The 25131-nt window shown below is 44.7% G+C and overlaps 2 non-coding genes and 1 pseudogene across 2 annotated transcripts; 2 read left to right on the top strand and 1 right to left on the bottom strand.

The window, feature by feature from the left end:
• The first annotated feature begins 9167 nt into the window (after positions 1-9167).
• On the top strand, positions 9168-9331 carry LOC135276443 (U1 spliceosomal RNA). Its single transcript, XR_010343984.1, has one exon. It is a non-coding gene; the product is annotated as a U1 spliceosomal RNA (small nuclear RNA).
• A 5610-nt stretch (positions 9332-14941) lies between these two features.
• On the bottom strand, positions 14942-18815 carry LOC110567911 (coatomer subunit gamma-1-like; annotated as a pseudogene).
• Positions 18816-20908: 2093 nt separating this feature from the next.
• Positions 20909-21072, top strand: LOC135276442 (U1 spliceosomal RNA). The gene has a single exon (XR_010343983.1). It is a non-coding gene; the product is annotated as a U1 spliceosomal RNA (small nuclear RNA).
• Positions 21073-25131: the final 4059 nt, after the last annotated feature.

Below are 25131 nucleotides of genomic sequence, written 5' to 3'. Positions count from 1 at the left end.
AGAAAAAGAAAACATACAAAAGCTAAAATAATTCACCAACCCTCGCTGCAAGAAATCTTAAAAGAGTCCTCCAGGCAAAGCAAAAGGATCCCAGATAAAAATGTGGACCTATACAAATAAGTGAATATTGGAAATGGCATTTAGAAAGCATGTACTATGCATTTTCTTATTTAAATTAGGTTGTATAAGATTAAGTTAGATTAAATTAAATTAGAAATTAAATATTCTAACAAATATTTGATGTAATAAATAAAAGTAATAATAATGAATTACAAACTTATAACGGGTAAAATAAAAATACACGATAACACTAAGATAAAGGTCAGCAAGGGAGGTGTCATGTCACTTGAAAGCTGACTGTGGTGAATTAAAGATGTATCCCAGAAACCTAAAGCAGTCACTGAAATAAGGAAACAGTTATAGCTAATAAAGCAACAAAGGAAGAAAATGGAATGACATAAAACCATGTGATCACTCTGCTGGGACAACCGCTCTCCAGGCCTCTATCCTAGAGAAACACACAGTGGCCAGTGAGAAGTGAACAAGAACGATGACTGCAGCATTGTTTGTAATCCTAAAGTAATAGAACCAACGCAATTTTAAAGATATATGAAAAGTTTTATTTATTTGACAAACAGACAATTGAACAAACAATGGAAGCAAGTCCTTTGCCAAAAGGAACGCTGAGGGTCACGATGAGGCTGCTCCTCCAAAGATTTCGGGGTTCCCAGACACCTAGTTGTCACCTAGTTCTTCTGGAAGATCTTATTCTTGAGGAGCAACAGGTCCTCGCGTTTGGGGGTTCTTTCAGGTTCTCTCTCCATTTCCTCATTCTACTACAATTAAAACAAAACAAAACAAAAACAAAAACAAAAAAATCCCCCCAAAACCAAAAAACCAATTCTCATTTCCAGAAGATCCCGCCTGTGCCTCTGCAGGAGCCTTTTAGGGGGTCTGGATGTTTGGTTCACCCTCCCCGGCTTCTTTTCCTGCTTTTGTTTTTCCCTTCCCCGGCTCCCGCCCTCCCGCCTCGACCCCACCACCGTCCAGCTGCGCCCCCGCGGCTCCACAGAAAGTGCATTGGAGCCCCTGCCCGCTGCCGCCTGCGCGGTGTCGAGAAATCAACCTAAATAAACCCTTTGTGAAAATAACTTTCCCATGGAAAAATCCCTCATGATATCCATTCTCAAGGCTCTTCAAAGAGCTAAAAGCTAACGGCGAGGATGGATTCATTCGACAAGTCCTAGTTGTGCGCCCTGCTGAGTGCCAGACCCTGTTCCCCCCGAGGGGACCCACGAGCGACCTTCACCCCCATCCCTGCCCTGGTGGAGCCCCCGTGCCGGACACAGGATCCAAAGATGGCAGCGGAAGCTTCGCAGCACCCCGAAAGCGACTGGGCAGCGTGGGCACAGGCTCCCTCCCTGGGTGAAGGCGGCGCAAAGAACGGAAGAGCCATCTCGGGAGCCCGCCGGGCCTTCAGCTTCCCCTGGGCCTCTAGGGGGCTCAGGCGGGGTCCGACCAGGGAGATTCCGGGGGCTTCTGAAACAGGCGAGGGGCAGGTTAGGCGAATGCCATTCATCTGTCCTCTGGCTCCAGAATCTCCCAACGCGCCCGTGTCCAACGTGACCGCTCTAATCTCTAGTTTTCCAAGGCCTTGCTCAGTCGTCCTGCCGATGGGCTCTGAAGATGGACTAGATGGAGGAAGTTTAGTGAGTGCGCCCTACCTATAGTGCCCAGTAGAGACAGCAGCACCTGTCTCTGTGGTACAATGGGTTAGCGCGTTCGGCTGTTAACCAAAAGGTTGGTGGTTCGAGCCCACCTAGGGATGCTAGTTTGAAACTTTTAAAGCATTCACGAACTGCCAATCACTAGGTAAGTGGGGATGATTTAATGCTCCCGAAGTCCTAAGCCACTAGTTTATGACTGATTCATGTCAAAGCCCAGCCCACCTCCCCGACCAGATTCTTAACCAGATAGCTTCTCAAATGCCAGACTTACACCTGTGCAACTCAGGAATCCTGAAACAGAGAGCTAGGAACCCATTTCTGGTGTGATAAAATTCTAATTCAGTCCGTTATTCACTTAAACGAGTAATTTATATGCCTCTGGTTTTTCATTTTTTAGCAATAGGAGACCAGTAGTATCCCCAGGATGTGCCTGGATTTGATATTTGTGTAGTGTAGAGAACTGGATGCGCCAATGACACATTATAGAGTTTATATAATGCTTCTCATTTGAGTACATTCTGCAAATGTCTCTTTCATGGGAGCAGTACCAAATAATACCACAATATAAATAGCTATAAAAGGAAAAATGTGCAGATGTGCAATTGAGCTTTACGCCTCTCCCTGGGACCCATGTTCACACTGATAGAGCAATCGCTCTTTCAATTATAGGCAACTGTAATCTCAGCTACTCGGGAGGCTCAGGAAGGAGAATTGTTTAAACCTGGAAGATGGAGGCTGCAGTGAGCTGAGATTGCACCACTACACTCCAGCCTGGGCAACAGAGCGAGACTCCATCTCAAAAAAAAAAAGAGTTTTTGAGATGAGGTTGGTTTCAGTTTTAGGATTACAATGAACCCTGCAGTCACCATCCTTGTACACCTGTCTGTGGTCATTGCGGTAGCGTCTTCACCGCAGGTATTTCTATAGTGTAAAGAACTGGATGCGCCATTGCTGCATTATAGTGTTTATCTCATGCTTCTAATGTGAGGACGCTCTGAGAATGTATCTTTCACGGGAGCAGTACCGAATAATATTCCCATATGAATATTTCTAACAGGAAAAATGTGCATATGTGCAATTAAGCTTCGTGCCTCTCCATAGGACCCATGTTCATAAAACGGTGGCATGAGCAATCATCTGAGGGTGGCATTTGTGGCCTTCTGACATCAAACGCTGAAGCAGAGGACATGAAAACCCTCACTCTACATCCTCTGTAGGCTGGCCACATTCATTCCTAGGTTGGCGGTCGCTTATCAGGAAGGAAAGCTGGTTGCTTGTTTTATCAAAACCACAAAAGGGAGGGAAAGCATCAGGCTGTTAGCTGGTAACAGTGGTGAAGCAAGTCTTTTCGAATGGCTGGTTTGTTAACCCTTAGGAGAAACAAGCCTAATTGTTACCAGATGATGCCGTGCAGTTCCAGGTTCTTGGTGTCCCAAACAAAGAACTACACATGACACACACAAAGCAGCAAAGCAAAGCAAAGTTTATTAAGCACAGCAATGCTCTCATAGAGGGGAGAGTGGCCTCTTTGAACCTGGGAGATGGAGGCTGCAGTGGGCTGAGCTTGCACCAGTACACTCCAGCCTGGGCAACAGAGCGAGACTCCATCTCAAAAAAAAAAAAGAGTTTTTGAGATGAGGTTGGTTTCAGTTTTAGGATTACAAGGATTATGGGAGATGAGAACAGTATTAGTTTGGTGTACATTGGGTCTTTTTATGTGTGTTTTTTCCTTCTCTTCACAAGGACGGCTAATCTTTAGCCCGTATTTGCCTTTTGACTGATAGGTAGATTGCTTAGCTACTTTGGCCCTTGCACGCTTGCCCATTGCCTCCATCCCATAATTGTAAGTACATGCATGTATGCAGTCCATATGTATGAGCTTAAATGAGCTTATTATCATATGGGGTCATGTTAAGGATACCTTTTCTCTCTAATGTACATGCCTAGCTCTGAGGAGCTGCCCCTTTACTGGTTTGGATCTTGCCAGCCATGGGGTCTTTGCTTGCTTTTTTTTTTTTGAGATAGAGTCTTGCTCTGTCACCCCATCTGGAGTGCAGTGATGCTATCTTGGCTCACTGCAAATTCTGTCTCCCAGGTTCAAGCAATTCTGTCTCAGCTTTCTGAGTAGCTGGGAGTACAGGCATGTACCCCTACACCCAGCTCATTTTTTTATGTTTTTAGTAGACATGAGGTTTCACCATGTTGGTCAGGCTGGTTTTGAACTCCTGACGTCAGGGGATTTGACTGCCTCCATTTCCCAAAGTGCTGGGATTGCAGGTGTGAGCCGCTGGGCCCGGCCTTGCTGGCTTTTTAAATCTTACTTTTGGTTTTGGCTGCTCGACTTCTGCCTCTCATGTTGCTTCTTGTCCACACGTCCCTTTACCTTGCTTGTTTTTGCTTTTGCTCACCCTGCCTTTTATCCAACTTCCAATTCCCTCTGCTGTTCTCCTGCCTCACAATGGCAGTTAGTGAGGGAGGGGTTTTAAGGGGCACGTGCAATGTGCAACCTCCGATCCTGTTACAGCCAGAAACTCAGTTTTCAAGGTTTCTCTGCCATCCTGTCAGCCAAGAGGGAGTCTGTTTGAAGGGCTTAAAGCTTATTTTTAGTTCTCAATCCTCACAAGAGAAGGCTGGATTAATGCAGATTCTCTGCAGGTGTAAATTTCCCCTACAAAAGAATTTTCACTGGGAGCATGGCTCATGCCTGTAATCCCATCACTTTGGGAGGCCAAGGTGGGTGGATCACCTGAGGTTGGGAGTTTGAGACCAGCCTGACAAACATGGAGAAACCCTGTCTCTACTAAAAATACAAAATTAGCTGGGTATGGTGGTACATGCCTGTAATCCCAGCTACACAGAAGGCTGAGGCAGGAGAATTGCTTCAACCTGGGAGGCGAAGGTTGCAGTGAGCTGAGATTGCACCATTGCACTCCAGCCTGGGCAAAAAGAGTGAAACTCCATCACGCACACACAAACAGACACACACACACACACACAAAGAGAGCTTGGCAGGGTTACTTCTGTTTGCTGGCTCTCTGACAGCCACCTTGAAATATGCCAAAGAAATATATTCTGGGGTAAAATATTTTTATTTTCTTCATCTATCTACAGCCTCACCATGCTGACAGCCTCCATTCCAAGCTTACCTGAATGCTTTCTTTTTAAAAAGCTTTCCCACTCTTCTGGTTGCCTTCAAGTCTCTGCCAAAATGCAAGTAACCATGGCTGACTCCTTGCTATAGCAAGCTCAGAATATGTAGCCTTTGCTTTTTTTATTATTATTATTTTGTTCATCTTTGTTCTTTTGCAGAAGCTTCAGTGTAGAGCTGACAATGACACCATCTTTGACAAAACCTCAGTTTCTTCTGGGCCCTTTTCTCTATTAGTTCCTGGACTGCCAAGTCCAGTTTTAGAAAAGAATCCTGTTGAGCCAAGTTTAGCAAAAAGCTTCTGAACCACCTTTGATAGTTAATCAAGTTCCTCTTGGTAATTTTCCACCCACTGACTTTATTATCTTGCCGGTTGGCCATAAAGTTTCAGGTTTTCTTGCTTTTTTCTTTTTTTTTCCGTTAAACTTTTTTAATGGATCTCAAAATTCTGTGACAAAATTTGGTTAAGTTGTATCCATTAAAAAGTACTGATTTTAAAAACTAATGACTTAAAACTGCCACACCCAAAAAAGCAAACCAAAGTGGTCCACAAAACATTCTCCTTTCCTTCTGAAGGTTTTATGATGCATTGTTATCATTAACCAGTCTTTTACTACTAAACTTAAATGACCAATTGAAAGAGAGTTGAGCTCAGTTCTCTGCTGGTCTCTCTTGCCTACTGTAGTACATACATTAAAATCTGCCTCATGTATTTAACAAGCATCCAGTGTAGTCCCTCTGAAATGACTTTGAAAATTATGACAGTAAGAGAAATCTGACATGGCTGACTCCATCTTGGTTCTTGCCTCACAGGCTAACTATCTTCACTCATTCCTTTGCATTTTCTCCTAAGCTACTTTTGGGAAAAACTTGAGTTTATAGTTTAAATTAGGAGTCCCCAATACCCAGGGCCACAGACAGGTACCCGTCCCTGGGACTGTTAGGAACCCAGCTGAACAGCAGGAGGTGGGTCGCAGGCTTTCAAGCATTACTACCTGAGCTCTGCCTCTTGTCAGATCAGCATCGGCATCAGATTCTTATAGGAGCTCAAACCCTATTGAGAACTGTGCATGTAAAGGATATAAGTTGCATGCTCCTTTTGAGACTCTAATTAATGCCTGATGACCTGAGGTGGAACAGTTTATCCAGAAACCATCCCCCACCACCTTCCGCAGAAAAATATTGTCTTCCATCAAACCAGTCCCTGGTGGCAAAAAGGCTGGGAACAGCCAAAAAGACTGGTTTAAATGATAACTTCCCCAAAATTAAATTACCCCTGTGAAATTAATGAAAGGCCACCAAGTTAGGAGGATGAAAGGGGCCTGAATTCTACTAAGATGTAGGCCTCGTTAGCTAATTTCTAGCCATTATTCCAGAGCTCACAACATTTGCAGCTTCCCCAATTACTACTGGGAAGAAAATCACTATTCTAGAACCTAAGGTTGGCCTCTTGAGATATCTTTCCAGGCTTTTGCATTTCTGACTAGTGGATGTCACCATTTGGCCCAAAAGTCAACCAGTCCCTCAGGCCCCACCCAGAAGCTGACTCAGTGCAAGAGGGCCATTTTCCATGCCCCTGAGATTTCATCCCCAACAATCAGAGACACCCAAACCCTAGACCCCTCCCCACCAAACTATTTTTGAAAAACCCCTTACCTCTGAGCCTTCAGTAAGATTGATTTGAATAATAACTCTGTCTCTCACATGTCATGGCTGGCCTGTGTCATTTAAACTTTTTACTGCAATTCCATGGTCTCCATGAATTGATTTTGTTTGTATAGTGGGCAGGAAGAACCCCTTCAGGTGGTCATATCTGCAGGTTGGTGCCAGTTCATTCCACGAAGCCTGGTCTGATACCCAGAAAATATTTCTCCGCTACTACCTGGACAATGTGTCTCCCTGTCAGTATCCAGGGAATGGGCCTGGATCAAGTACTTAGTATTCAGCAGTTGCTACACTGTCACCTAATCCCTCATTTTCAATATTTTGCCATGCCTTCCAGTGGCCTAACTGGACACCATGCCACGGAATCTGTGCTTTATGGTCTCTAAAGGAGAACTCACCACTCGATGTTTTGTGATTTGAGCAATGGAATAGAATCTGATACTGGTGGGCTGGGGGAGGTCCCTGAACACTGGTGGGATCTCGATCCCAGCTGTGGTGTCCAGGCTGTTGACACCATCTCAAGAAGGAAGTCAAAGATGAGTCAGTAAATAGTTAAAAAAGAGATTTAAAAAATGATGATTATAGCTTAAAAGAGAGAGAAAGGCTGAGAGCGGTGGCTCACAACTATAATCCCAGCACTTTGGGAGGCTGAGATGGGTGGATCACGAGGTCAAGAGATCGAGACCATCCTGGTCAACATGGTGAAACCTCGTCTCTACTAAAAATACAAAAATTAGCTGGGTGTGGTGGTGTACGCCTGTAGTCCCAGCTACTCGGGAGGCTGAGGCAGGAGAATTGCTTGAACCCAGGAGACGGAGGTTGCGGTGAGCCGAGATCACGCCATTGCACTCCAGCCTGGGTAAAAAGAGCGAAACTCCATCTCAAGAAAAAATAAATAAATAAAAGGAGAGAGAGAGAAAAAAGTAAGCATTTATTTAACAAATTCTGTACTTATTAACTGGTGACCATTTTCAAATGTATCAGATAAGAATCATCTAGAGAATTTGACAAAATGCAGGTTCCTGAGCTCTGCATATAACTCACTGAAACGAAATTTGTACAAGTGTGGCCTAGAAATAAAAATCTGTAACCAAAAAAAAAAAAGAAGAAGAGATTTACTGCAAAGCAAAAAGTACACACTCAAGAAAGGGGAGTTTGGGCAAACCCAAGAGAGAGGACAATGGGGTCTGGGGTTTCATCTAGATGGTTTCTTTAACCACGGAGTGGAATAGTCATGAAAATTCCTGGGTAAACATGGAGATGTCTTGGCGGTGATGCCACCCATTTTTATATGAAATATTGGTGGTCTCAGAACTGTCCTGGCACTGGTGGGTGTGTGATTTGGTATGTTAATGAGCATGTAGTGAGGTCCTAGGTGAAATCTACGTCAAATCCAGCACCACATGGGGTCCAGTCAGTCTCAGCCAGCTTGGTCTACACCCTAGTTTTGCAACGTCTTATCAGCCCATAGCCTCAAGTCATGTAAATCTGCTGCCTAGAATTCGTTATCCTGTGACCACTCTGTACTATTCCTGTCTCAAATCTACTTGTAAATATTCAAACGGTCTTTGACTTGGGCGTTCCAACCTTGCTTAGTTCACAGTATTTCCTGCGTTATCATCCAATGTAAGGAAAGATGATCCAGGCATTTGTTAAACACCTCACACAAGATATATCCCAGGTATTTGTGCCAAATGTGGATTATTTTGCTTTTGTCTTTGCAGAATATAAAATACGAACATGAGGTCAGCGCTGAGGTCTGGAGAAGACTATGCAGGAGATGACGTAGTCCAGCGCCATGCGTGAGAATGTCCAGTCATCTCTACTCGGGCAGCATATTTTTCTACAATTCTGAATTTGGAGAAAAAAATCTACAAGATTCATGAAACTGAACAACTGTCTTTACAACATTACTAGCGATAAAACCATTTTCACTGGTTTATGTTACTGGGAGGACTGTAGCATTCCGCCAAGACAGGTGAGACTGCGACTCTGACCTGGACGGCTGGTGTGCAGTCATCTGAGCCGCCTCTCTATTTTCATAAATATGGTTTCTCTCTGATACTGAATGGCTTCCAATTTCAAGGGGAATGCTACATCACAAGGATAAGGATGGGGAGACAACTGGTTTATTTTGTAATCCTAAACTTTCTAGTCTGCGAATTAAAAGCCATTATGTGAAGAAGGGTGCACAGGCTCCAGTTGACCGCTGAAAGGGTGCTCGGCAACACAGGATAAGGACGCGCTTCCTTGGGAGAGAAAAGACGCGGGGGACGGAGGGAGGGAGAGAGAGGCCGACGTCACTTCCGCCTCTAGCTCCAACAGCAGGTTGGTCGGCTGAGTGGTGGAGGAGCAGATAGGGACTGGAAAAGGCACTGTCGGTGACATCACGGATAGGGTGATTTCTATGTAGATGAGGCAGCACAGGGGCTGCTGCTTGGCCACCTGCCACTTCCCGAAGAAGAGTTCCCCGCTGTAGGAGCGAGTCCAGGACCACTGGTCAGACCTGAGAGTCCCAGCTCTGTGTCAGGGCTAGGAGGGCTGGAAGTGCCGTGTCCTCGACAAGTCACCATGTTTGTAAAGGGTGAGACATATGAGGCTGTGTCAGGGCAGAAGCATGTAAAGTCATACTTACCTGGCAGGGGAGATACCATGATCACGAAGGTGGTTTTCCCAGGGCGAGGCTTATCCATTGCACTCCGGATGTGCTGACCCCTGCGATTTCCCCAAATGTGGGAAACTCGACTGCATAATTTGTGGTAGTGGGGGACTGCGTTCGCGCTTTCCCCTGGTCTTTCGCAGTTTGCAAAGAACAGACAGGCAACTATTCAAAGGCGTGCATGTTTTCCCGGAAGGATTATGTGACCGTTCATAGTTAGACTTAGCTTTTACGTAACTAGCTCTGGACAAAAACAAAGAAATCAAACTTGTGTTTTTTCTTTCCCCCTTTTTCGTTACAGGACGATACCTGGAAAGCAAGTACTCTTTTTCTTCACTACAATTGACTCTTTGCTGCCATCCGGGGTCTCCCAACTCAATCACCTCTATTTGCCTCTGGCAGAGCTGGGAGTTCTGGGATGCGCTGTTTATGCACAGATTGCTCTATGGACCTCGAGGCCAGCCTTCGAGTTCCAGGTTGGTCAGCCATGATTGCAACGCTGCACTCTAGCCCAGATAACAGAGGAAGAGGAAGACCCTGTGCCTTATTATTATTATTTTGATACTTATGCTAATTTATTTATTTTGAGACAGAGTCCTGCTCCGTAGCCCAGGCTAGAGTGCATGGCATGATATCAGTTCACTGCAAGTTCAGCTCCCAGATTCAAGCCATTTTCCTGCCTCAGCCTCCAGAGTAGCTGGGATTATACGTACATGTCACTATGTACAACTAATTTTTATATTTTTAGTAGAGAGTGTCTTTCGCCATATTTGCCAGGCTGGTCTTAAACTCCTGACCTCAAATGATACGCCTGGTTCAGCCTCCCAAAAGCCGGGGATTATAGGCACGAGCCACCTCACCCAGCATATTTATGCTTTAAATGTGATGTTTCATAGGGAAAATTTTTCTTGTTGAATTTCTAACATGAAAAAATAATAGATTGAACTGTAAATTAAATTAATGGTCTTGAGAGTTTGGTACAACAAAAGAAATCAAGTTGATAGCAGAGAGGAATTTGATGCTTTAGAAAAATTTAAATAATGTAAATAATATATAAAGACATCAAAAAGTTCATTACATTATTTTTTAAAAATCAGTGTGACTCTTTTGACAAATTAGAATGGTTTAATAATCTTTGTCATGCTGGGTGCAGTGGCTCATGCCTGTAATCACAGCACTTTTGGAGGCCGAGTGGGGTGGATCACGAGGTCAGGTGTTTGAGACCAGCCTGGCCAACATGGTGAAACCCCATCTCTACTAAAAATACAAAAGTTAGCTGGGAATGGTGGCACACGCCTGTAGTCCTGCTGCTTGGCAGGCTGAGGCAGGAGAATCGCTTGAACCCAGGAGGCAGCGGTTACAGCAAGCCAAGTGTGCACCACTGCACTCCAGCCTGGTGGCAGAGCAAGACTCCATTAAAAAAAAAAAAAAAAAAAAAAAACCCTTCCCAAAATGAACTCCTGAGAAGATAAAGAGGTTGTATACACAAGAAACAGTGTTATGTTGAAGATTTATAAGAGCATTGTGACCTGGCAAAGGACAAAGAGTTTTCACCACCTGCTTGGGCTCTTGCTGCAGCCCATAAGCCTGTCATTGTCAGACCTCTTCACCTAAACACCTCCTTCTTCCTCCCTTCCCTAACATACAAGGAGCCTGAAATCCATGTTAACTTAGGTTGATTCTTTAGGATGTTAGTTCACCATTTGCTCTGTTTGGTGGCTCTCTGGAATAAAGTCATCTTCCCTGCGCCTAAACCTTGTCTCCCCACCTCAACCCCCTTTCTTCCTCCATTCCCTAATGTACAAGGAGCCTGAAATTCATATTAAGTTGATTCTTTAGGATGTTAGTTCACCATCTGCTCAGTTTGGCGGCTCTCTGGAATACAGTCACCTTCACTGCCCCTACACCTTGTCTCTCGACTTATTGGCTGTAATGCAGCAAGAGATATGAGCTTTGGACTCAGTTACAAATGAAGTAGGTAATATCTTTAGAAGGGAATTAATTTTTATGATTCTACAAACCAGAAGACTCTACTATTCCACTTAGGATGCCTGGGTAAATATTTTTAGATATCATCTAATATGTAACACTATCATTCTCTATTATATGGCAGCTCAATTTATAATTTCAAGATACATACTTTATTAAAAAATTCATGACGAATATGAAAAGGAGTTGACAATTTTGATTGCCTTTGGTTTTCTCTTACTTCATTGATTTACTGGGTGAATGCCATTGCTTGCTGGGTTCACATAGATTTCTGTGTCTTGTAGGTATGCCACTGGTGCTGTGGGAATTCTTATGTGTTCTCTTAACTCTTGGGAATTTTGTGAGTGTTCACTCAAGTCCTCTGTTTTTTTAATATTTTGACATTTTAAAATAATATACCTTGTTGTTGTGCACTCATAGCTTCTCAAACACTCTCAAATGGCCACCTTCATTCTTGGTTACATATTGATGTTTTTATTTGGTACTAGCTTTTTAATCAGAGCTACCATCAAAAGGCAAGTTTGCAAAGATAGATGTCATGAAAACAATGTGCATAACGTAATGCTGGTGAATTTTAATTCATATTTCTGTAAAATTGACTGGTTTTTTTTTTTGTTTTTTTTTTGAGTTGGAGTCTCACTGTGTCACCCAATCTGGAGTGCAGTGACACTATCTTGGCTCCCTGCAACCTCTGCCTTGTGGGTTCATGTCATACTCCTGCCTCAGCTTCTTGAGTAGCTGGGATTACAGGTACATGCCACCTTGCCCTGCTAATTTTTTTTTTTTTTTTTGTATTTTTAGTAGAGATGGGGTTTCACCATGTTGGTCAGGCTGGTCTCAAATTCCTGACCTTGTGATTCAGGCAGCTGGGCCTCCCAAAGCACTGGTGTTACAGGTGTGAGCCACCGCACCCAGCTAAACTTGACTTAAGAAAAAACCCCACATTCCCAAATTTTGGCAGTATGAGAGCACTGGAATCTCCTACTTATTTCCAGCGGAAGTATAAATAAGTTCAAAAACTTTGGAAAGTTGGTTGGCAGTACCCTGTAATGACAAAGCACCAGGTAGGCACTGGTGGTTTCACTTTATGTAGCATGCCTTCTTGAACATTTGAACTTAGCTTTTCATCTGTGATGAACTCCTGTTAGTTCTTAAACCTGAAGAAAAGAAGTGATCTGCTCCCACTGACCCATTCAGGTGCTCCAAGTGACCCGGGACTCTGCAGAGGTAACAGGGTCACTATTCACTACGTTAAGGCTGCCTCATAGGGCGCTCTTCATCAGGAGAATATCTTCATGAACCCCCTTTCCTGCTCTTCTGGGATGGTATATGTGAGACGGGTCCCCCAAAACATATGCACTCTGTGGCCACCTGGTGGTTAGAAACAGTGGGAGCCACTGAGAGAGTGACAAATGACTCGGGTGACATCTGTAGGAGTGACTTCATAAGCAGCACACTGTGACCCAAAACCCATCTCAGGCTTTGGTCATCTTTGAAAAGCTCTGAATTATGGGAAATCAAGCTTCAAATTCTGTGCACGCTGTGAAAAATAATCACCTTTAGAAACACCAGCTGGGTTTATGTATAATACTTATGAAGTGTCCTTTTGTAAATATCCAAGAAACTGGATCCACCTAACCAGAAAAAGTCATGAGCAGAATGGAGAACATGGGGATCTTTTTGAAATGCCTAAAATAATTTATTAGTGATGACAATTAGAAATATTTGGAGATTTTATTATTATTTTTTATTGCATTTTAGGTTTTGGGGTACATGTGAAGAACATGCAAGATTGTTGCATAGGTGCATACATGGCAGTGTGATTTGCTGCCTTGAAATATTTGGTTTTAGGCTGGGCATGCTGGCTCACACCTGCAATTCCGGCACTTCAGGAGGATGAAGTGGGTGGATCATTTGAGGTCAGGAGTCCAGACCAGCCTGAACAACATGGTGAAACCCCATCTCTACTAAAACCATAAAAATTAACCAGACAGTGGTGGCATGTGCCTGTAACCCTAGCTACCTGAGAGGCTGAGGTAGGACAATCACAGGAGCCTGGGAGGCAGAGGCTGCAGTGAGCCAAGATCACATCAGTACACTCCAGTCGAGATAACACAGTGAGACACTGTCTCAATAAAAAAATTTGTTTTAGAACCAGACAAATTAAATGGGAGACTTAGTTCCAATGATACCTAGAAATTTCTAAAAGAACTGTGAAAATTGCCTCCATTGAGGAGTAAACTGAAGGAGGTCAGCAGATGTTTTCTGAATTCAGAAATACTGAGGAGGCTTTGTCTCTTTTTATTTTTTTCTTTTTTGAGACGGAGTTTCGCTCTTGTTACCCAGGCTGAAGTGCAATGGCGCGATCTCGGCTCACCGCAACCTCTGCCTCCTGGGTTCAGGCAATTCTCCCGCCTCAGCCTCATGAGTACCTGGGATTACAGGCGCGCGCCACCAAGCCCAGCTAATTTTTTGTATTAGTAGAGATGGGGTTTCACCATGTTGACCAGGATGGTCTCCATCTCTTGACCTCGTGATCCACCCACCTCGGCCTCCCAAAGTGCTGGGATTACAGGCTTGAGCCACCGCGCCTGGCCGGCTTTGACTCTTTTGCCTCCACCTGCTCCTTCTCCTCCAGCCCCTGCACCTGCACAGTCTCCCTCACCTGAGCCCTCCGGTCCTGCCTTGCCTCTTCTTCCATCACCATCACCTGCAGAGAGTCCCCAGGGCTCTGGCCCCTTCCCTGAAACTTCTGTTCTGACAGCCCCTTTCAAGGTAATACCCACAGGCAGAGGGGAGCCTACCACTGTGTATTCCACTTCACCATTATGTGAATTAAAAATATTATGTAAGACTTCCCTGATATAAATGTAAACACATTTTCCCCTTCAGTTTCTAATGCAGGTGCCAAGATCCTATAGGGTTTGGGAGAAAATTTGACTTAACTGTTGAAACCTTTGAGCCCAAATATTCTAACCTTCATCGATTAATTCACCTGCTGGTGTAAGAAGGCAAGGCCACTAAACTGGATACAAAAGGCAAAATGGAAGGATTTTCAAATCAGACTGAAGTAGAACATGAAAGTGTCTGCATTTTGGCCAAATAACCACATGTTGCCATTCCCCAGGTCCTTCCTAGAAATGTAGAATGGAGGATAATTCAGCAATGTACTAAAAGTCAACAAATCTGTCTTTGCTGACTTAAAATGGCAAATCTGTCTTTGATTACTTAAAATGGTTTGAGAGCCAGGTGTGGAGGCTCATGTCTATAATCTCAGCACGTTGGGAGGCCAACACGGATGGATCACTTGAGGTCAGGAGTTCGAGACCAGCCTGCCCAACATGGTGAAACCCTGTAGCTACTAAAAATACAAAAATTTGCCAGGTGGCTGAAGCAAAAGAATCACTTGAACCCGGGAGAGAGAGGTTGCAGTGAGCCGAGATCCTACCAATGCAAATCAGCCTGGGAGATGCAGTGAGGCTCTGTCTCCAAAAAAAAAAAGACAAACAAAAACACAGTTTATAAACGTTTAGAGTAAAATGGTTTGAGTGGTTTGAGAATCTGTGTCTTTACTGGGGCAGGGTCCCACTCTGTCACCCAGGTTGGAATGCAGTGGCAGGATCATGGCCCAGCCCAGCCTCTGTCTCTCAAGCTCAAGTGATCCTCCCACCTCAGCCTTTGCAGTAACTGCTGTGACCACAGGTGTGTGCCACCCTGCCTGGCTACATTTTTTTTTTTTTTGTAGTGATGAGGATTCTCTCTCATCTGTTGCCCACGCTTGTCATGAACTCCTGGGCACAAGCGATTTTCTTGTCTGAGCCACCCAGAATGCTGGGATTACATATACGAGCCACCACATTTAATGAAGAATTCTTTTTCTTTTTTTTTTTTTTAAATAGATACATGCTGATTTGTTACAGGGATAAGATGGTCTCTTGGGGGATAAATTCAGGAGGAGTTGAGAATGTTTGATTCCTTTATGATCCCTTTCCAGGAAGGGAGGGTAACAAGATTTAGGACAAGCTAAAATCATCCCCTATTTAAAAAAAAGTCACTCCGAAGTAGTCCTGAACAGGGAGGCAGAATAAAAATATTTATATCTGCAATGATTCCTAATTGTTTTTGAATACAGAAGCTTGGGAAGGGGTTTCTGCCAGTTTCATGAGGAAGGCACGACTTCCAGATAGTGTTGGGGAAGGGTATAAGGTCCTATGCAGGCTGGCACCTTAGCCCACAGATGCCAAAATGATGTCTACTGGCAGCACCTCCAAACTTCTGGCTGTCGCCTGCATTGTCACTGTGTCCAAAAGAAGGAGCTGAGAGCACACCAGGATGTCACGGCCATCCCAGAACACACCAGCCAGGAGCAACATGTGGGTGTCCTTGTCATCCAGCACCTTGTCTGACCTCTCACAAGGATGCATTCCCAAGAACTTCACGATGGTATCCACAGTCTCTTCAAGTGTCTTGATGGTAGACAAGGCGAACATTTCCTCCTTCCCAAATTCATCCCCTGCCTCATCCCAGGCTGCTTTTAAGTTCAGTTTCATGACCTTTTGAATGTGGTCAGCTACAGTAACTTCCAGATCTTCCAGCACATACTCATCCTCATAGCCTTCATCATCGGTCTCTCCAGTGGTGGGATCACAGTCCTTGACAGTGAACTTCATCATGCAGTTGAATGTGCAGGCCACAGCTATGGGCAGTGCCACCAGTGTGTAGCAGGTAGGTCCCAGGCTGGTTGTAGGACAAGCTGTGGGCAGGCATGTAACAGAGCACCTCATAGGCCTCAGTGGGCCCTATCTGCACTGTGACATTCTCTGGGCTCTGGTCAGTGAGTGTGTTTGTGCAGTCACACTGAAACACCATGTGGTCGGTGAAGGTGTGTTTGGTGCAAGCAATGACATACTCGGTCTCTGACTCAGTGATGGCCACAGGCTCAGGCGAGGACTTGAAGAGGGGCCCAAGTCTCTGGAACTCTGGCACTGCTGCCAACTGCTCCTGGAAGATCTCCTGGTAGCTGCCACTTTCTCAGGCTGTTTGCAGTGATGGGGGTGCTTTCCATTCTCTGCTCTGCCACGGGCGCAGTGGCAAGGGGCACAGACTTGAGGTCAAAAGGTTTTTCTGATGGTTCTAGCATGCACTGGTGCAGAGCCCTCTCCAGACCAGGGACGGACACAGTCAGACCATTTAGGATCTAGCCTGCATTGAGGGCCTTCTGCTGTGCTCCAGGACTTTTAGATAGAAGGTGGCTCAGTCCCTTATTTCACGGTCATCACCCATCACATACCTCTTCAGTAACATCTAGATACTGGGTGACAACACTTCATTCTGTGCTCCAGTCTTGGCCAGAGCACTCTCAGCTCCTGCCTGGGCCTCCTCATGCTCCAAGACCACTCAGCTGTAGATGAAGCAGATGTAATGTGTGGGTTGGTGGTCTTGAGGCCCTCCTGGCCCAGGAGATGCAGAATACAGATGGCCAGCACTGTGAAGTCACAGTCCTCAATGAACTCGCACAGATGTGACAGCCCTGTCTCCTTGCTGAGTTCTCCTCAGTGATGCTGATGATGCCGTCTGCAATGGTGCACTTGTACTCACAGCCACCCTCTTCCCAGAGCATGGTGAGCAGGAAGTTCATGAAGATGGTGTGTTTGAAAGGATACTTCTGACAGAGGGCACTGACGGCCTGGACAACCACCACCTTGAATTCATCTGAGATCTCTGACAAGAAGGAGGACATCTGCTTCATAAGGCAGTCAATGCTGCTCTCACTGCCTGTCTTAAGGGGGGTGGCGATGGCCAGCGTGGCAGTGCTGTGGTTTGAATCTGTGACCGGATTCTCTAGATCCAGACTGCAAGCTGTCACAGCTGACAGATGCTTCATGGAAAACTTATTGAGGGTGCGAACAGCTGCATAACAGAGAGTAGCCTTGGGTGAGCTGCAGAAAAGCTGGAGCACTGGCACAGCTGGGGCAGCTCCTTGGCACTGCAGCCTGGCAGGTTGACGATGGCCGAGGCAGCTTCGCACACCACCGTCTCATGCCTGTGGCACAAGCAGTGCTCAATAAAGTCAAACAGTGGACTGTCATGGCTTCCATCCTCCTCTTCCAGCTGCTTGCTGGCCACCTGGATCATCATGCAGGAGGCAAAGGAAGACTTACAGCCATGCCGGGTGACCTTGCTGATCACCTTGTTGACAGCCAGGCCATCATTCTTACACACTTGTTACAGGAGCCTTAGTGTGTGGTGCTGGACCATGATGTTATCACTGGATGCCACCTCCTGAGCCTCATTCACCCAGCGCTTGACCACGTCAAAGCTGCATTTCAGCAGGTGCAAGGAAGACTCAAGGGCAGAGCTAGAGACATGGGCACCTTGTCTACAATGGCCTGTTTCATGAGTGCTCAGTGGCCTGCAGCATGGTGCTGTCGGTGATCTGGCAGAGGGCTCGCACAGCCGCGTCCCGATAGCTGTCTCCTTTCCCAGTCATGCCTTTTGTTAGGCTGCTGGTGACAATGATGACATCCTCTGCGATGCAAGACATCTCCTTGATGGTCAAGTAGCACATCCGATGGAATGTGAGATCATTGGACTGAAAGACCTTGGTCATAGCAAAGAAGGCCTCGGTCACTTCTGTGGTCCCAAGATGCTCTCCATGATTTATGAGATAAAGAATCTTGCTGAGGATGTGGGCACATTTCTGAAGATTGATCGGAGTTTCATTAAATACACGGGCCTCTTGGAGGATGACACTCTTCTCAAGGTGCTGGAATGGGCTGGAGCCTCCACTTGACTCCTCATCCTTCTTGTCGAATTTCTTCAATGTAATGGAGCCAGCGGGATGCAATGCAGCAACGCAATGCTTCCCAGGTGCGGCACGGAGTAGCGGTGCAACAGTGATTCTACAGGGACCCTCGATGGAGAATTCTTTAAACAGTATTCTGAAATGGCTGACACTAGCCTTTAAGGTCACGGAAATGATTCCCTTATAAATTGTGCTTTTCTCAATGACTTAAATAAGGACTTGGTTACTTTAGTTAAAACACACTAGCTTAGGCCAGGCACAGTGGTTTATACCTGTAATCCCAGCACTTTGGTACACCGGACACTGAGGTGGGTGGATCCCTGAAGCTTAGAAGTTTGAGACCAGCCTGGGCAACATGATGAAACCCTGTCTCTACAAAAAGAAAAAGAAAAATATATAACAAGGTATTAGAAATATAATGTGCACAAGAATGATAATCATGAAGTCAATCTGTATTCCAGAAGGGTAAGGGAGCCTATCCATTAGGGAGCCAGCTAAAACCGCAAATCCCAGTTCACACCCCAGGGTGTGGTGTCACATGCCTGCAGTCCCAGCTACTCCGGAGAATGAGTAAGGGGACTGCTTGAGTTCATGAGGTCAAGGCAGAAGTCACCCATGATCATGCCACTGAAGTCCAGCCTGGGTCACAGTGAGTCTCAAAAACAAACAGACAGAACCCACAGAAACAAACAGCAACATCTACAGATTGTCACCTCACTCTGGAATGACTGTGGCAAACACCACTGTGCTATTGGGAAATTAAAAGGAAAACACTCCCTCCTGCTGTCAACCTGCCCTCTTGCTCTAATGTGTCTGACCCATGGGTTAAAATGCCCTAAAACTGATGTACTCAAATTATAATACACTTTCCTGTTCTGCACCAGCATTTATTTTTGTCTGGAGGAGATCACCTTCCAGGTCCTATAAATGTCTAAGGGCATGGAGTGATGAAGGGCAATGTCTTTTAGGATATTTGAATATATATATGGCTCTGAAGAAACCCAATGCTGGGCAAATTCCCTCAAACTTTTCACTAGGCCTGACCTCCACTCTATTTTAGATAGAGATTCTATTGGGGCAAAACCAGAGAATTATCTGCCTGGCCATCAAGAAGGTAACTCCTTGCATTTTGTGGGGAGAACACTTTTGCTTGAAGGGACTGTTTCTTCCCAGGATTACAAATCTTTCTGTAACCTCAGGAAACATTGCCGATGAAAACCAGGCATGGTGTCTCTGGCCTGTAATCCCAGTGACTCGGGGGCTGAGGCAGGAGAATCTTAAGCCCAGGAGTTTGAGGCTGCTGTGAGCTATGATGGTGCCACTGCACTCCAGCCTGGGCCACAGAGCCAGAGGCTGTCTCTGAAAGAAAAAGAAAGAAAAGTATTGCTGATAAAACTGCAGCGTCTTTTGTAGCTCAACAAAAAGCCATTTATTCACTGGCTAAGGTTGTACTAGATAATCATGTCGCTTTAGTGATAAGTTTAGCTGAGCAGGGAGATGTATGTGTGGTGGCAGACACCTTCTGTTGCATATACATAAACATTTCCCATGAAGTAGAACCTTCTCTCAAAAAAATCAGAAAAGAAGCCACTTGGCTATAAGAAACCACTGAAGAGGACCTGGGATTTGATGTTGTCCCTGCTGTTTTTGGCTGGCTGCCTAATGGAGCAGATTCCCTCACTGTTCTAGCACACAGATTCTCTTTGTGATTATCATTCTTGTGTGCATTGTATTTCTACTATTCAAATTGTTAATGCTATGTATTTCTCATTTCTTACTTATTCTGAGAAACTAAATTCATAGTACTCTGAAGGCTAGAGATAATTCAACAAGTGACAACAAGTATAGAATTGATAGAATTGACCACGATCTTTTTCTTTTTTATTCTTTTTTTTTTTTTCTCCGTTCTGTGATGCTACACCAATTCAGCTATTGGGCGCTGTTCAAACTTCATCAGTGAGAGGACTCCTTTCCTCCCCAGCTCCCCATGTGGGACAGGACTATCTGGGAATGCGCGTTTCTGGCAAGGAGAAACACCTTGGCCCAGCTTTTATGGTCAACGCTTTCAAGAAAAACTTTCATCTAAAGGGAGAATGAGGAAAGAAGAGAAATTTTACATGAGGAATCTGAGCCTTTTCAAATTCTCAGGCCCAGGGCGGCATTATACTGAGACAGCAACCACGCTTTGCTATCTTTGTGTACAATACCGTATTTGAAAACAAAAGAAAAACAAAAAACCCAACTTACAAGACTCACGAAATTGACAATGGTCTTTATGACACTACTACTGGTAAAATCAGGGAGGATGGCTGGTGTGCAGTCATCTGAGCAGCCTCTCTGTTTTCGTAGATATGATTTCTCTCTGATATGGAAGAGCTTCCGATTTTAAGCGCAATGCTACTTCACAAAGATAACCATGTTTAAAAGGAACCGGTTTTCTGTAATCCTAAACGAATTAAAAACCATTATTTGAAGAAGGGTGCACGCGTCCCAGTTGGCCGCGGAAAGTGTCCTTGGCAACACAGGATAAGGACGCGCTTCTTTGGGAGCGAACAGATGTGGGGGAGGGAGGGAAGGGAGGCGACGTCACTTCCGCCTCCAGCTCTGACAGCGGGTTGGTCGGCTGAGTGGCGGTGGAACAGACGGGGACTGGAAAAGGCACTGCCGGTGACATCACGGATAGGGAGACTTCTATGTAGATGAGGCAGCGCAGGGGCTGCTGCTTGGCCACCTGCCGCTTCCCGAAGAAGGAGTTTCCGGGCTGTGAGAGCGAGTCCAGGACCACTGGTAGGACCTGAGAGTCGCAGCTGTGCGTCAGGGCTAGGAGGGCCGGGGGTGCCGTGCCCGCGGCAAGTGACCATGCATGTAAAGGGTGAGCCGTATGAGGCTGTGTCAGGGCAGAGGCCTGTGAATTCATACTTACCTGGCAGGGGAGATACCATGATCACGAAGGTGGTTTTCCCAGGGCGAGGCTTATCCATTGCACTCCGGATGTGCTGACCCCTGCGATTTCCCCAAATGTGGGAAACTCGACTGCATAATTTGTGGTAGTGGGGGACTGCGTTCGCGCTTTCCCCTGGTCTTTCAATTTGCAAAGAACAGACCGGCAACTATTCAAAGGTGTGCGTCTTTTCCGGGAATTATCATGTGACCGTTCATAGTTAGACTTAGCTTTTACGTAAGTAGCTCTGGACAAAAACAAAGAAATCAAGCTTGTGTTTTTTCTTTCCCCCTTTTTCGTTACAGGACGATACCTGGAAAGCAAGTACTCTTTTTCTTCACTACAATTGACTCTTTGCTGCCATCCGGGGTCTCCCAACTCAATCACCTCTATTTGCCTCTGGCAGAGCTCGGAGATCTGGGCGCTGTTTATGCACAGATTGCTCTATGGACCTCGAGGCCAGCCTTCGAGTTCCAGGTTGGTCAGCCATGATTGCAACGCTGCACTCTAGCCCAGATAACAGAGGAAGAGGAAGACCCTGTGCCTTATTATTATTATTTTGATACTTATGCTAATTTATTTATTTTGAGACAGAGTCCTGCTCCGTAGCCCAGGCTAGAGTGCATGGCATGATATCAGTTCACTGCAAGTTCAGCTCCCAGATTCAAGCCATTTTCCTGCCTCAGCCTCCAGAGTAGCTGGGATTATACGTACATGTCACTATGTACAACTAATTTTTATATTTTTAGTAGAGAGTGTCTTTCGCCATATTTGCCAGGCTGGTCTTAAACTCCTGACCTCAAATGATACGCCTGGTTCAGCCTCCCAAAAGCCGGGGATTATAGGCACGAGCCACCTCACCCAGCATATTTATGCTTTAAATGTGATGTTTCATTAGGGAAAATTTTTCTTGTTGAATTTCTAACATGAAAAAATAATAGATTGAACTGTAAATTAAATTAATGGTCTTGAGAGTTTCGTACAATAAAAGAAATCAAGTTGATAGTAGAGAGGAATTTGATGCTTTTGAACAATTTAAATAATGTCAATAATATATAAAGACATCAAAAAGTTCATTACATTATTTTTTAAAAATCAGTGTGACTCTTTTGACAAATTAGAATGGTTTAATAATCTTGATCATGCTGGGTACAGTCTCTCATACCTGTAATCACAGCACTTTTGGAGGCCGAGCGGGGGCGATCATGAGGTCAGGTGTTTGAGACCAGCCTGGCCAACATGGGGAAACCCCAACTCTACTAAAAATACAAAATTAGCCGGCCATGGTGGCATGCACTGTAATCCCATCTACTCGGGAGGCTGAGGCAGGTGCATTGCTTGAACCTGTGAGGCAGAGGTTACAGTGAGTCAAAATTACATCACTGCACTCCAGCCTGGGTGACAGAGGGAGACTCCGTCTCAAAAATTCATCATCATCATCTTGGTCTAAAAAGTATTACTTACTATATTTTATTTCAGATTTTATTATAAGATATAAAATAGTGGTAGTAAAATATTCTAGTACATATAAGACTTAGGTTTATTTTGGCCTGAAAATCTTCAGGCTGCATGTGGTGGCTCACACCCATAATCTCAGCACTTTGGGATGCCAAGGTGGGCAGATCACAGTAGGCCAGGAGTTCGAGACCCAGCCTGGCCAACAGGGTGAAACCCTGACTCTACTAAAATACAAAAATTAGCCGGGCATGGTGGTGCTCACCTGTAGTCCTAGCTACTCCAGAGACTGAGACAAGAATTGCTTGAACCTGGGTGGCAGATTTGCGGTAAACCAGGATGATGCTACTGCACTTCAGCCTGGGTGACAGAGGGAGACTGTTTAAAAAAAAGGAAAGAAAGAAAGAAAAAGGAAAGAAAGGAAGAAAAGAAAAAGAAAGAAAAAGAAAAGAAAGTTTTAATTAAATAAATTGAACTTCCAAAATTTCTTGCACTGGTTGTACTATCAAAGAAGCAAACATTACTGCCAATATCTATTTATATGTATAAACAATTAGTTAGACCTGGCTCCATGGCTCACGCCTGTATCCCAGCATTTTGGGAGGCCGAGTCAGGCAGATCACTTGAGATCAGGAGTTTGAGACCACCTGGCCAATGTGGTGAAACACCATCTCTACCAAAAATACAAAAAGTTACCCAGGCATGGTGGTGGATGCCTGTAATCCCAGCTACTCAGAAGGCTGAGGCAGGAGAATTGCTTCAACCAGGGAGGCAGAGGTGGCAGTGAGCCAAGATTGCGACACTGCACTCCAGCCTGAGAAAGTGCAAGACTCCATGTCAAAAAAAAGTATAAAAATTAAAATTATATGTTCAGAAAATTAACTATACAACAATGAAAAGGAGGCCTAGCATGCATGGCTAACTCCATTTTGCTCCTTACCCTTCCTACCCTGTGGTGCTGTCTCTTAGGCTAACTGCTTTCCCTTATTTCTGTACATAGGCCACACTCTCTATCGGAGAGATTTAGTTTATTGTTTAACTTTAAGCACAGATGATGATAATCCCTTCTCCGCCAGGTGCAGTGGCTCACGCCTGTAATCCCAACACTTTGAGAGGCTGAGGTGGGTGGATCACAAGATCAAGAGACTGAGACCATCCTGACCAATGTGGTGAAAACTTATCTCTACTAAAAATACAAAAATTAGCTGGGCATGATGGTGCACACCTGTAGTCCTGCTGCTTGGGGGGCTGCAGCAGGAGAATTGTTGAACCCAGGAGGCAGCGGTTGCAGCGAGCCAAGTGTGCACCACTGCACTCCAGCCTGGTAACAGAGCGAGACTCCATCTAAAAAAAAAAACACCCTTCCCAAAACAAACTCCTGATAAGATAAAGAGGTTGTATACACAAGAAACAGTGTTATGTTGAAGGTTTATAAGAGCATTGTGACCTGGCAAAGGACAAAGAATTTTCACCACCCCCTTGGGCTTTTACTGCAGCCCATAAGCCTGTCATTGTCAGACCTCTTCACCTCAAACACCTCCTTCTTCCTCCCTTCCCTAACATACAAGGAGCCTAAAATCCATGTTAATGATTCTCTAGGATATTAGCTCACAATTTGCTCTGTTTGGTGGCTCTCTGGAATAAAATCATCTTCCCTGCGCTACACCTTGTCTTCTCACCTCAATCCCCTCTTTTTTCCTCCATTTCCTAATGCACAACAAGCCTGAAATTCATATTAAGATGGTTCTTTAGGATGTTAGTTCACCATCTGCTCAGTTTGACTGCTCTCTGGAATAAAGTCACCTTCACTGCCCCTACACCTTGTCTCTCGACTTATTGGCTGTAATGCAGCAAGAGATATGAGCTTTGGACTCAGTTATAAATGAAGTAGGTAATATCTTTAGAAGGGAATTAATTTTTATGATTGTACAAACCAGAAGACCCAATTATTCCAATTAGGATGCCTGGGTGAATATTTTTAGATATCATCTAATATGTAACGCTATCATTCAATATGTTATGTCAGCTCAATTTTATGATTTCATGATATATACTTAATTAAAAAATTCATGATGAATATGAAATGGAGTTGACAATTTTGATTGCCTTTGGTTTTCTCTTACTTCATTGATTTACTGGGCGAATGCCATTGCTTGCTGGGTTCACATAGATTTCTGTGTGTTGTAGGTATGCCGCTGGTGCTGTGGGAATTCTTATGTGTTCTCTTGATTCTTGGGAATTTTGTGAAAGTTCACTCAAGTCATTTGTTCTTTTTAATATTTTGACATTTTAAAATAATATGCCTTGGTGTTGTGCACCTCATAGCTTCTCAAACACTCTCAAATGGCCACCTTCGTTCTTTGTTACATATTGAGGTTTTTATTTGGTACTAGCTTTTTAATCAGAGCTACCATCAAAAGGCAAGTTTGCAAAGATAGATGTCAGGAAAACAATGTGCATAATGTAATGCTGGTGAATTTTAATTATACCTCAATAAACTTGACTTTTTTTTTTTAAGATAGAGTTTCACTTTATTGCCCAGTCTGGAGTGCAGTGGCACTGTCTCGGCTCGATGCAAACTCTGCCTCCTGCCTCAGCCTCCTGAGCAGCTGGGATTACAGGTGCATGCCACCATGCCCGGCTAATTTTTTTTTTTTTTTTAAGTAGAGGCGGGCTTTCACCATGTTGGTCAGGCTGGTCTCAAACACCTGACTTTGTGATCTGCCTGTCTGGGTAAGCGCG

This window comes from Aotus nancymaae, unplaced genomic scaffold (assembly GCF_030222135.1).
Source record: "Aotus nancymaae isolate 86718 unplaced genomic scaffold, 86718_ANA_hifiasm-v0.15.2.pri h1tg000022l_1, whole genome shotgun sequence".
Lineage (NCBI taxonomy): Eukaryota > Metazoa > Chordata > Mammalia > Primates > Aotidae > Aotus > Aotus nancymaae.
The sequence above is the reverse complement of the archived record's forward strand: the minus strand, read 5'-3'. Positions and strand labels throughout refer to the sequence as shown.